The following is a 12,943-nucleotide window of genomic DNA, read 5'->3' as shown; positions in this document are numbered from 1 at the left end:
GAGTTAATTGGACTCAGATGATTCACTGCTCGCTAGTGTACATTTATGCGCTAACGTGTTGTTTTTGCAACTGGAAGCTGACAGCGGAGAAAACCCTCGTTGTCGGCGGAGGTGCGACCGAACTTTTATCGCTATGCGCTCGCTAAACGAAGAAGTTTGCCGACTTTCTTGGCGTCAAGTGGCGGCGACCAATTATCCCCTGAAGTATGGCGCTGTCACAAGTCTCCGTCAAGTTCCCTGACACATTGTCACTTGTTGTTCTCCAGGAAAGAGTTTTTTTTTTTTTTTTAACCAGCTTTTACCAAACAGGATGGGGAATACAAAAAAAAACATCTACAGTTGAGTCGCCTAAGGGTTTGGATTTAACTTGGACCGGGCGATACGTTTTTAATTATCACTTTCTTTTTTTTCCCGAGGTGATGGGATAAGCGGTCCGTGTTGTTTGTAATCCTTCCCACCCGAAAAAAAAAGTAGTTTTTTTGCCATGAAAAAAACGCAACATTAAAACATGTAAACGTCGCTCATTAGTGACAAGATTTGAGGCGTCACGTGAGGAATCGGGAGGGGGAGGGGCCGGGGGGAGGAGTGTGTGTGTGTGTGGGGGGGGGGCGAAAAAACAAGATGATAAAACGTAGATTAGCATTTTAGAAAGTGCCCGCGTCCCGTGCATCATTCTGCTTCAAAGAAGAAAAAGATAAATGATGATGCCATTAAAAGTGAACTAATTAAGGAATGCTTCTTTTAAAAACTCATTAACTGCACCCTCATTTACATAATGATGCATATTAATTAAGTTTTAATGAATCTGAGCTTCCATCACGTCCCCTCTCTTTGGCAGCGGCGCCGCGCCATTGCCACAAATGAATAAACACTTCTTTTCTCTTAAGTATATTTCTCTTGGCTTTCGCCGGCAAATGGGAAATGGATTTTTTTTTTTTTTTTTTTTTTTAAACAATGGACACAAACAAACTAAAGCCTTCAATGACGACTCCGTTGGAAAGCACGCACTCGACACTCCCCCAAGGTCAAACAACAACTGAAACAAATCGCAAATATACGTTTTAAATCAAAGTGAAATATCTTCATTGTATCCTGCATATTTTGGATTTTTTTTTTTTTTTTTTTTTAGATTTTAATAGATTTTTTTTTTTTTTTTTTTTTTTGCTTGGGAGAATCATCATTAATTCCAGCCGGCGTCGTTGTCGTCTTGCAATGTGACAGGCAAAGGCTTTCTTCTAATGAGATGCATTTTAAATTAGAGCGCACCTCTCCACGTTGCCAGCTGGTGCCTGCTCAGGTGCGTCTGTGTTGTGAATGACGGAATGCGCACACGCACACACACACACAAACACTTATCCTCACTCCTGAGCACCCGCACTCAACAAAGAGAGTGACTTGTGTTAATCCCGGCTTTTAGCACACTTTCATTATGTCAATCCACTCAATTATTAGTAGTATTCAAATTTTTTGTTTTTAATTTTATTTTTTTACCATGTAACTGGACTAATGGTATCTGGTCATGTCACAGGAAGAAGATAAAGCTATCAATAAAATGTTTTATTAGGTCATGATTTTAACAGGTATCTCCAGAAATGTCCGTCAAACATGCTTTGACGCCGGAGACTCAAAATATGTCATTCCTCCAAAAATATTTAATAATGACAAATTAAACAATAAAAGTGTGTGTGTGAGGGAGAGAAAAGAATGTAAAAATATACAAAACCTTTCAGTTTAAGTGTGCCTTTTTAATAACGCAAATGTCCATTTTCTCGGTCAGTACTGCCTAACTAAATAACCAGGAAAAATATTATTTCCGTTCACTTTAATGGTACACTTCATCATGCCAACAAAGTCTCTTTTGAAAATGTCTGATTTGGTGTGAACCTGACATAGTTACTTTGAAAGGATTTTACAGAAAATGTTGCTAGTTTTTCATGCCAGAACCTGAAATACACCCCAAAAGCCACTTTAACGCTACTTTGAGGAGTGATAAAGCGTCTGTGTTATTTTTGCTTGTACGGCTGACATCAAATCTAGCTTTCTATTATCTCATTGCGTGTTGTTGCTATCTGATTTTTAAAAAAAAAAAAAAAAAAAAAAAAAAAGTCCACTTTAGGAGCACTGCAGTTTGCTATGTTAACATAAGACATCTGTTGTTTTCTCGACTGTCAACACTTCAGGCTCAGCGGCCGATAGAAGTGTGGTATTTTCACGTACAGTAAGTCCACTTTAACACAAAGCGGTTGCCTTTTTTTTTTTTTTTTAAACATTGAACAGTATGTTCAATGTAACATACTCCACTGATTGCCAAAAATGTCCATCAAATACAAACTTGTACTGTAGCGTGCACTTTGTATGCATATGCTTGGTTATTGCTTGTTGTAATATCCCATGAAAACATGAAAAGCCCACTTTAAGGCTAGTTTGACAACTAATAACACTGTAAAAATAAGTGTTTTTTTTTTTTTGCTTTTATGGCTGATGATGTAGAAATGCTCACTACTGTTATATCTTCTCTCCATTTGAAGACTTGCGTTTGACTTTTAAAGTCACTGTCCAAGCTAGACCAACAGATAAAGAATTTCTTTTTTTTGCTACTCTCAACATTTCCAGCTAAACGACCAATAAAAATGTGTATTATCGTTCTATTTCCACGCAAGTGTAAAGACGTCACATTTTGACTTTTGAACATCAAACGTGCTGTTGAAGCGAAACCACCAATCAGAATGTTTCATTTGATTTCACTGTTTTGAGCAGATATCTTCATCAGCTGCCAAAAATGTCCGTCAAATACAAACTTGTACGACTCGGCGTACCACATGTCCAGATGCTTGCCTATTTCTTATTAGCATGATCTCGTGAAAAACCATTGACAATAGCGACTGCGTTACTGTTACGTTTTTCTTTTTCCTTTCTTTTCTAGCTAATAACGGCGAGTAAAACACGCGCGTCTGTTCGCAGCTGGTTCGGGAATGGCGGCGGAGGAAGCGGGGGTTGCGCCGGCACGGGGGTGAAAGGTCGCACCAGTCGGATGATTGCAAGTACACGGGCAGAGCGCGTCGCCGCCGTGTTGGGAAACGCGGGGGAAGCAGATGCCCGTTAATTAGGGGAAATGTGACGGACAAGATTTGATCAGCGAGGGGTGCGCCTGCCTCCCGCAGCATGGCAGCTGTTGTGAGGGGGATGCTGGCGGGGATGGTGTGCCTCCGTGTGTGTGTGCGTGTGTGTGTGCGCGCGTCCCCACAGGGCACCGCCACACTTCACAGACGCGCCAGCGAGCGTCCGCAGGCCAACGCGCAGCCCCGGCGAGAGGCACTATTTACGGCACAATACGATGCAACTCATTAAACTCTTTGCACCCCCCTGAAAACTTTTGTTTGTTTCCGCAGCATTTACGCGCACTTTTCTTTCGTTTTTTTTTTTTTTAGCAGGGGCGGGGTGGGTAAAGTTTGAAAAGTTGTCGTCTCGTCCGTGTACGTATGCCAGATGTCGCTGCTAGACAGGAAATTCGCCAGCTTGAATTCAACGTTATGTTTGCAGACATTTAGTTTCATGTCGGATGGATGGAAAGATAATAGACTTTTAAACTTTGCAAAAAATTAGCTCATTTGGCGTCTCTTCAATTAGTGCTTTCCTTTGTTGGGTTACATTTTTCGTAAGAAGTGCAAACTATTTTGTTTTTTCAGTGTGCAACTCAACAAGCCACTTAAGAAATAATCAAATTAAAAATGAGACTGAATGAGCAAATTTCATTTCCTTTTTCTCGATTCAGTTCTTGTTGCATTTTAGGTGATAGCTTGAAAAAGGGCTAAAATTGTGGGTAGTAGTATCTTGCCAATATTGTTTTCATTATACTTCATTTTACTTTGATTTTTTTTTTCAATTTAGTTAATGTCTTTCTTCAGCAGTCTGAAAAAGTAAAAAAACAATAAACAAAAAAAAGCGTAATTTACAGAGGCACTTAAATGATTTTCTTGTCTTAAAAATGTTGCAAAACAAGCAAATTTGAATTTATTTGCTATTTTCACTGATCTGTTGATGTTGACGTTTGTTCATTTGATATTGTTTGGGGTTTAAAAAGTACTTATAGTTTCCATTAAATAATCACTATAAATATTTTTTAAAAAGCCTTCCAATGAGCAAACTCATTTTTTTTAACATCTTAGTCTGCCATTGAAGAAATGCCCAGCATTTTCTGATTAAAAGGAAAGTCCACTTCTGGGAAAAAAAACGTGTTTTCCTACGTGTTATTTGGAACCACTATCTCCATTGGCAGCAAGAAGTGTCCATCCGGTGCATAAAAGAAACCCCAAAATCTCATTTGTCGCTACTTTGTCTGGACGAAACAATAAAAAAAAGTTTCTGACAAACGTAGACGAGGAACGTAACGGAGTTAAAAACGATGGCAAAAACGGAAATGTTGATCTGTTTTTCTTTGAACCACTTATGACTGCGTTGTCTTTTCAAATAGTCATTCAAAAATTGTGAATCAAAATGACATTTATTTGAGATTTTTCAATCCTGCATTTCAGGTTAGTGTGCGAGAACAATGTTAGGAATGACACGTACAGTATGTGGAATATTGATCAAGTCAGTCAGCAAAGCCACATCTTCTTCCAGACTCTTTTCATTTCCTTTCATTTCATCTGCCTCTTCTATCGCATAAAATATGTGAGCGATAGGGGAAATAACACATTCAAATATGTATTATTTATAATGCGCACAGTGTTTCTGACATTTTTGAAAAATACGTAATTGATCACAGGAGTGTAAGGTGCTGGGAAAGCTTGAAATTGGATTCTTAAATGATCCTGAAAAGTGTTTTAATTAGAAAAAAAATTATGAGAATACAGCAATAAATAAAAACATATAATTAGCAGATGTCAGGTATGTCAAACCTGTGTTCATATATATATATATATATATATATATATATATAAATAAAACGTTTGAGAAACACAAATGAAAATTATGGTTATGAAAGCCTTTATTCATTCCTGCTCTTCTAATGGTTACCTACTCAACACTTTTTTTTTTTTTTTTTTAAGTTTTAAAGTTTAACAGACTTCAGCAGACTAATATGTACTCAACTGGCGTTCCCTCTCTTCTTCTTCGTCGTCGTCGTCGTCATGTTTGCTCGTCTTCTCCTCGGCTGCCAACTTTGGATTCCCACACGGCGAGCACAACTGACCGCCATGTCCTGCTTTTTGAATGGTTTGGAACAAAAAAAAAAAGAGATGTGCTATTAGTTTGAAAAACAAAAACAGATTTAATAATTCAAATTCATCCAGATTGATGCTTTCTGCTCAAAAGCTCAGATGTGCTCAAATGTCCTCCTGTATCTGTTCCACACCTTTTAACTCTGCCAAAATGAAACTTTCCAAGGACTCGTTTTTCCAACTAATTGGATATGTAAAAAAAAGTCACTATTTTGTCTTAACAATTGAATTCAATCGCATGTTTTTTTTTGGGGGGGGGGTGCTAAATGACTTTATTCCCTCATTGTACGGCCGTGGCATGTTTGAAACGACATGAGACGACAAGAAGCAGCCCTCCTCACTCCCTCCCTCCCTCCTCTCCCCTAAAAAGCCGCCGCCCACGCCGCCAGCTCGCAGCACCTATTAAAACTTATCTTTCTTTAATCAATTGTTAAATGTCATAGACAATCATCATTTAGCCGCGTCTTGCTGTCGGATTCCTTTTAATCTGGCTGTAAATAGGGCAGCCCTGTCTATCACTTCGCTTCCTGCCACACACCAGAGACTTAAGGTGTTTCAACAATAGCTCGCAAAGAAAAAAAAAACAGGAGGGAAAAAAAAACAAAGAAGCACTTTTTTTGATGCATCACCCTCCTCCTCCTCCCTCCTTCTTCCACTTCTCAAATCCCCGCAGAGAACACCAAAGGTATGAAAAGTGAAGAAAGGAAGGAATAAATCCGGGCGATGATGAATAATTTGAATGTGGAAATGAAGCCGTTTGGAGAGAGTGCGAGAAAAAGAGAGAGCGAGAGAGACCGCACAAGGAGCAGCCATGGGGAGCGTACAATTAGGTCACCCCAAAATATATAAAAAATAAATAAAATAAAATAAAATAAGGAGAGAAAAAAAAAAGCCTCTCCTCCAGAAAGTCTTTCTTGGATTTGTCAAATTCAATCGACTTCACTGCCAACAGAATCGCTGATTTGGCTGTGAAGTACGAGGGCGAGCGAAAGGAGGGACGACTCGTCTCATCATTTATGTAAAAATGACACTTTTTTTTTTTTTTTCTCTCCTTTTAAATTGAAGTCAGGCGAGCCTCTCAGGCAGACATATTGTCTTGGATGTACGCCTTGTCGCCGATACCTGCGTCGTTGCCTTTAATGACACTTGGGGGGAGACACAAAAAGAATGTCGTCCTTCCAGTGTCCCAATCCAAACTTTTTCCCCCCTTTTCAAGTTTACAACCAGTCAGCACCTCTAATGTTGCCCTCAAAACTTTCGTGTTATAATGAAATGCCATAGCCCTTCTAGTTGAAAATGGCTCTAAAGTTGCCAGATTTTGCCCTGAAATTTGTGAAGGCAAAATTGACAGCGTCTGAAAGTCCCACAAAAGTTAGCAGTTTAATTGCCGTCACGCGACCACATAATTTCGAAAGCCGACCCCCTGAAATCTGAAAACTACACCACGAAAGTCACCTACAACACAAGACCACTTCAGAGATGTTTTTTTTTTTCAAAATATGTTTTACATGTGTGAAGATAATAACTCGAAACGAACATGTACTGAAAATTATGTCGTTGCTATTTCACAGTTCGTTTTTTTCCGCTTTAGTCTCCAGCAGAGTTTTCATTTTTAACCACATTTACATCTATTGTGGGTTTACTTCGCTATTTTCCATACTTTCTCACTATTTTTCATAATGACTTAATATAGCGGCGTAAATCCCCCCCCAATCCCCCCCAAATTTTGCGGAAATTCATCAGACGGCAAACTAGCCTTGCGCCGGCAGGGAAATGAACATGCGCCCGTTTTGTGCCTGTTTTAAAGAAGAAAAAAAAAGCATTTTTTTATCCTTGATTGTCTCTGTGTCGTGCTAACCACTATTCCACCATGCTGGCGTTTTTTTTTTTTTTTCTTTTTACAGTTGAAAAAATCCATGTGATATGACTTTGACTTTTGGAATTGAATTATGCAATCAATCATCTGCCGACTCCCCCGATCGTTGCTCACCTGTGACGCAGGTGTCCGTTTTTGTCTTCAGATAACTCTTACTTGACATGCGAAGACAAAAAAAGAAATAATGCGTCAAAAATGCAAATGTTTTTGCACCCAGCCACTCGTGACCTTAAACCTGGCGGCACAAACGCATGGATTTGGAAAAAGTTTCTCAAATGGCTGAGCTGATGGCGGTGATGATTGGGTGGGTGTGGTGACTGACTGAGGCCCAGAGGATTTGACTGGAGCGCACCCAGCAATACTCAAGGAAAAAAAAAAAAAAAAAAGAAGTGCTTTGTTAGAAGAGCGAGAGGCATCCCTTGGGCTGTCTCTTTGAATAAGCCAGGAGTAAAGCGGCGCACACACACACACACACGCATGCACACACACTTCTCACTCACTCTGTTCCCAAACTACCCACCGCTCACCCGCCGCCTCCGCCCTCCTTCTCCCCTCAGACCGACAGAAGTATAATTGTGCCACAGGGTTTTAGCTGCGGTGACATATCTGTCACCTGGAGACAACGAGGCGCACCGTGCTCTCCGGAGGAGCCTCGTCTTCCTGTTGGGTGTCATGGTGAGAGGCAAGCGAGGAGGAGAGGGGGGGATGGGTGGTGGGGGGGCTGCTCGTTTGTTGACTTTTGTCACCACATTGATGCTTTGTAAACTTTATGCCCCCCCACACACACCACCACCCCAAAAAAGGGTGAAAAAGTTTCGAAGGCCGGTGCTAGTTTTTTTTCCCCCCCTCTTTTTTCTTCTACAGGTGCCATTAACTCATTCACTGCCAGCCCTTTTCAAAGCGGTTCCCCATATTGCTGGTGCTTTTCGTGCCCTTTTTCACCAATCTTTAGAGACGCCCAAAATATCCATACGTTTTTTTCCTAGCTTTTTCAGTTCTCTAACAAACAGCACAACATGGGTAGGTTGGGTTCACCAAAAACAGACGTTTCTCACCAAAAAGCGGAGAAAATTAGTTTTTGGGGGGTGAAAAGCAACAGGTCAAGCAGATGCTGATATTTTAGCTTTTGGGACACTTCAGCTGCTAAAACAGCAAAATCAAGACTCTGACAGGGCTTTTGATGGCAAACTAATCCGTTCACAGATACAACCTAAGCAACGCGCCACACTCAGAAAAAACCCACACAAGCACGGGAAAAACATGCAAACCGCACGTACGTGTTCACCACTTGGGTGAAGTGCTACAGAACGGAAAGACTCCACCTTTAAACTTTTGATTTCAAAAAATATCTTGCACTGTTAAAAATGATACAACAATTGTACCCTACATTTTTGACAGTTAAAAATATGACAACGTTAATGAGTTATTATTTCCCTTTTTTTTTTATAAAGGTTATCAAAGTTAAGATTGAACTATTTGTCACTTTTTGCTACTGACGCTGCCTAATAGTTGTATGACAACAGTTATTTCCATTTCCTGTGGAAAACATTTTTTTTTCGGGGGGGGGGGGGGCGGGTTTCATCCAAGTTAAGATGAGCTGTTTCATATACACCTAACTTCATTTAACACACATGTCAACAGTTTGGCAGTGAAAACGCCGGCACAGATGATCTCCTGCGGGAAAAGTTGTTAACAAATTGGAGGTCCGGGAGCAGATCACGTTGGACCTCTGAGGTTCCGGTGTGGCGCCTATTAGCTGTCAGCCTAATTCTCTCTCTTTCCGTCTCTCTGTCCCTGACTCTCCGTCGCTATGTGTGTGTTGGGCGGTCCCGCCTCTTTAACAATGCATGAGCGAGGCAACGCGAGAGAGGGGACGCTCCGACACTCCAACTAGGTCAAAACTGTCTCAGGAACAAAACACAACAGACCTCAAGTTTGCGCAAATCATTACAGCAAAACAAACTCGTCACTCGCTTGACACGTTTGCACCACCGCGACGATAATAAAAAATAATAATAAAGACGAAGGGGAGGAAGACAAATCTCCATTGCAAATTAGCCTTCGTGCCGGGTTGTGAAGTTTGGTCTGTTTGAAATGCATATGAAAACGCCACAACTTACCTTGTCGCTGACATCGGGTGGGGTGGGGGGCTTGAGGGGGAGAAGAAAGGCGATGCGCTCTTTAAGGGCCGCCCCGTCGCTGTGTACACAAGGCGTACGCGCCAAATAATAATAATAAAAAAAAAATAAAAAAAAAAAAAGAGAAAGCCCGATAAACCAGCGGCGCACGTTCATAAAATATACATTGGCTTCTTTGTCTTTCGTTAAGATCTTCCGCAAATAGCGCTGATGCGAGGAAAGTGAGAAGCGAGGAGAAAACGAGCGGCGCTGGCGGCCGTGTTTGAACAACGACTTAACCCAAAACTTAACTGTACTTTTCCGTCTCTTACAGCACACAACCTGCGAGCATTCACAGAATGGTCGTCGTCGTCTTCTCCTAAGATGGCCGCCCTGTGGGGTCGGGCGATCAATTGATTTAGTTTTATCGATTCTATGGATTAATACAAGCATGGCTGCGGCGATTGTTCGAATGACTCGAGTAATTTGATTGACTTGACTTTTGAGAAAAAACAAAAAAAACAAGTTGAATCAAAGCAGAGGCAGTGGACTTTCAATCGCTTTCGTGAACAAACGGTAACAAACTAAACACAAATTATCGACTTCCATAATTAGATGCTAAGGTTGCAACTGATAGCCAGTGACTTTATGTGCTTTATTGGCTGACTCCAATGTCACTCACCAGGCCTGGCCCCGCCTTGTAAAGCCACGCACGTTCAAAGTCAAAAGTTCTACAGTGTGTAGAACGAGAGGATGGTGACCCCAAGTGCACAAAAACAATACTTGCACCATTTTTGTCTTCTAATTCAGAATAGATTTTTATGTGATCCCTGATTGGTTGGATAAGCAATTCTAAAAAAAAATATGCAGTAGCTGTAGCGATTGAATATTTTGTTAGGTACATTCAAACGAAATCCAGCCGGTATTTACGTTGATCCCCTGCATATTCACAGCTTGGCATCCACAAATGGACACATTCACAGACTATTTGGGGGGGAACCTGTTCACTGTTATTTGCTGAAAAAAATCTCTTATATAAAAATTATTATTGTGCCGTCCAAAAATGTATATAATCAAATCGGGATTTTATGGGGAAAAAAATGTTTTTTTTCTGGGCATAGTGACCTGCCCTAGCACACAACCCGGGCATGCATTCTTGAATTCTTCTGACTTGGTTTATTTCTTCTTCTTTGCCTTTTTTCATCTTCTAACGCCAGCGAGCAGCTGCGCCGTCAACGTTGGCTGCCCAGGAAGTGGAAGTGGTGCAGCGAGACAGATGCAAACGTTATTTTACACGGCGTTCTCGTTCTTTGGCTTTTGGATGCCGGGGCTGCGCCTCGCTGCTTTTGTTTTCTGTGAGAAATGACTGACGGCCGTTGCCGTGGCAACCATACAGCTGTTGAAAAAAAAATCATGTAATTAAAGCCGAGCCATGAAGGGCTTCGTTGGCGCGGTGGGGATGTGTACGAGGCGGAGAACTCGTTGTACCTTTCGGCCAGTAGGGGGCGCCAATGAGGCGTGTGCTTCATGAAGATGATTGGTCAAGCTCTGACCGTCTTGTTAGCTGTCTGGTGGTGAATCGTCACCGGCTGGCACCGATGACAGTTCGTTAAATCAGTCACGATCTTTGTCTCGGAACGAATCAAGGTTGTAAGTAGCAGTGCCGCTTTGTGCTCGCCTGAGGTTACCTGCGTCTTTGTTGCCACGGTAGCTGACCCGATACGGGACCCTGCTATCCGACACACTTTGAAAATGTTTCCCGCGTCTTTCTTGCCGGCTACATTTCTTACCATCTTGTCACATCCACTCAGGACCCAACCATCCATGTAGGACACGGGCGTCTCACCTTGTGGGTCCGAGCCCGCCTCCACACGGACACTCTGCATGCATGCATATATATGTGTACTTGTGTGTGTGTGTGTGTATAAATATATATGTATGATTGGTGGTACGGGAGGGGAGCAGCAGGAGTGACGGCGCCCCCATCCCCAAGGTCACATCCAAGGAGAGCGCAGCCAATTACTATGCAGATCAGACGTGATGGCGTTTAGGGGGATTGCTGCGATGCAATCACATTAGCTGGCCAGAGAGGAATCTCCCGGCTGACCCCAATCACGGGGGGCTGCGGCGGCGGGGTCGCGCGGCAAGGTGCCGCCGCCGCTGCCGCCGCTGCCGCCGCCTGTGTTTTCTTTGCGCAAAACACTTTTTCCTTATCGCCGGCCGCCACGTGATTATCAAGTCAAACAATCCTCCTCCTCCTCCACCGCAGCAGCATCCAGCCCTCCCGCCACCGTGCGCTTGCATACGTCGCCTCGGGAATGCACTTTGCTAATGTCCCGTCAACACACTACTTGGCTACCATTGGGACTTTTTCCATCAAGTTCATCATCTCAGCAGTTAGGTTTTGATCTAGGTAGTTAGGGCCATATTCTTCCATTTGCGTGCAAATCTTTTTTAAGCTTGCACACTTTTCATCCGCCCGTATTCTTCTGCTACAACCATGGAGCGTGGGATGGGAATGTACGTGGAAACACCACAGATGCATGATTCACTGAGAACTATGAAAACAACTAAGTGTGGCACTCCTGGAACTTGGACTTTTCCTGAGACTCACCATTTGCTATTATGAGAAAATAGCTGCTGGAACTTCCTCACCTACCACAAACTCAACATTCTAAACAGTCAGGCACATATGTGAGAAAGATACGCTATGTAAGAATCCGACTTCCATCAACCTCACACTCACTTTTTTGTACGCACCTTACTGCCACCTACAGGACTGGAGTGGGCATGACTTTTCATACTTTAGGACCGTTTTTGGATTGTCAGGCCTCAGCAAAGGTCATAAGACATTTTTGAAATGTGAAGTAAAATGGTTGACAAGTGTTGACCATCAGCATCTACAGTGGAATGGACAACCCCCAACATCCTCCCCCCCCAACTATCCCCTCATTCGCCTCTCAGGTGAGCGCCTTGGAGGGCAGATTGCAATTTTCCTCGCTAGCCCCCATGGGTGCGTCGTGTGTGTATGTGTGTATGTCCACCTATGTATGTGTCTGTGTGTCGGTTGTAAATACGCCCTCCTCCCTACCCCCAGCGCTTCAAACTCCCCCCACCCCACCCCCACCCCCCCTTCGCCCGCCAATGCCCGCCCGTATGGCCGGTAATGAAGGCGGAGTTTGATCAGGTCGGCCTCTGCGTTCCCGGGAAGATCTCACTTGAGCCACTGGCCCGTAATGGAATCTGCATCTAATGCATACATAAATCACAGCCCTCTTTCAGGACATTTTCATATGCATAATTTCCCCCCCCCCCCCGATTCTTAGAGCCTTCCCATTTCCCTGTCTTTCCACCCAATGAGCTTTGTATGGCGCTCGTGGGGGGGTGGGGGGGGGGGATAATAGTGATAGAAACAGAAAGGCAATGAGTTCCGTCTTTTTCCCCCCTTTTATTCTAAGGGAGTAATTCCGTCGTGGCTACGACTAGACGGGATGAGATGATGCTGAGGTTGTTCTCAAGGTGGCAAACTGACACATGTTCTCACCATGTGACGAAAGTAGGGTAATAAAAAAAAAAAAAAAAAAAGAGTCAAACATAATCGAAGGAGAATTTGTCCAAAAGGACTGTCAATATGGCCTCCCTCACTCTACTTCATTTGTTATGCTAATTCAGACAGCTGTCTCAGATAGACCCTGTGGCCACAAACCTCACAATCCGAAATCTGTCTGATT

The 12,943-nt window shown here is 42.7% G+C and overlaps 1 protein-coding gene and 1 long non-coding RNA gene across 2 annotated transcripts in view; one reads left to right on the top strand and one right to left on the bottom strand.

Moving 5' to 3' along the window:
* Positions 1-12,943, top strand: part of LOC147128296 (uncharacterized) — a 122,499-nt gene that overhangs the window by 26,738 nt on the left and 82,818 nt on the right. The window lies entirely within an intron of this gene.
* Positions 4,532-9,612, bottom strand: LOC147128297 (uncharacterized). Its single transcript, XR_015083990.1, has 3 exons — positions 9,216-9,612; positions 7,210-7,250; positions 4,532-5,203 (listed from the first exon to the last, which is right to left on the bottom strand). It is a non-coding gene; the product is annotated as an uncharacterized LOC147128297 (long non-coding RNA).

The sequence above is a fragment of the Filicampus tigris genome, chromosome 20, assembly GCF_054856515.1.
Source record: "Filicampus tigris isolate MCC_2025a chromosome 20, RoL_Ftig_1.0, whole genome shotgun sequence".
NCBI classification, from domain to species: domain Eukaryota; kingdom Metazoa; phylum Chordata; class Actinopteri; order Syngnathiformes; family Syngnathidae; genus Filicampus; species Filicampus tigris.
Note: the sequence above shows the minus strand (reverse complement) of the source record. Positions and strands in the feature narration are given on the sequence as shown.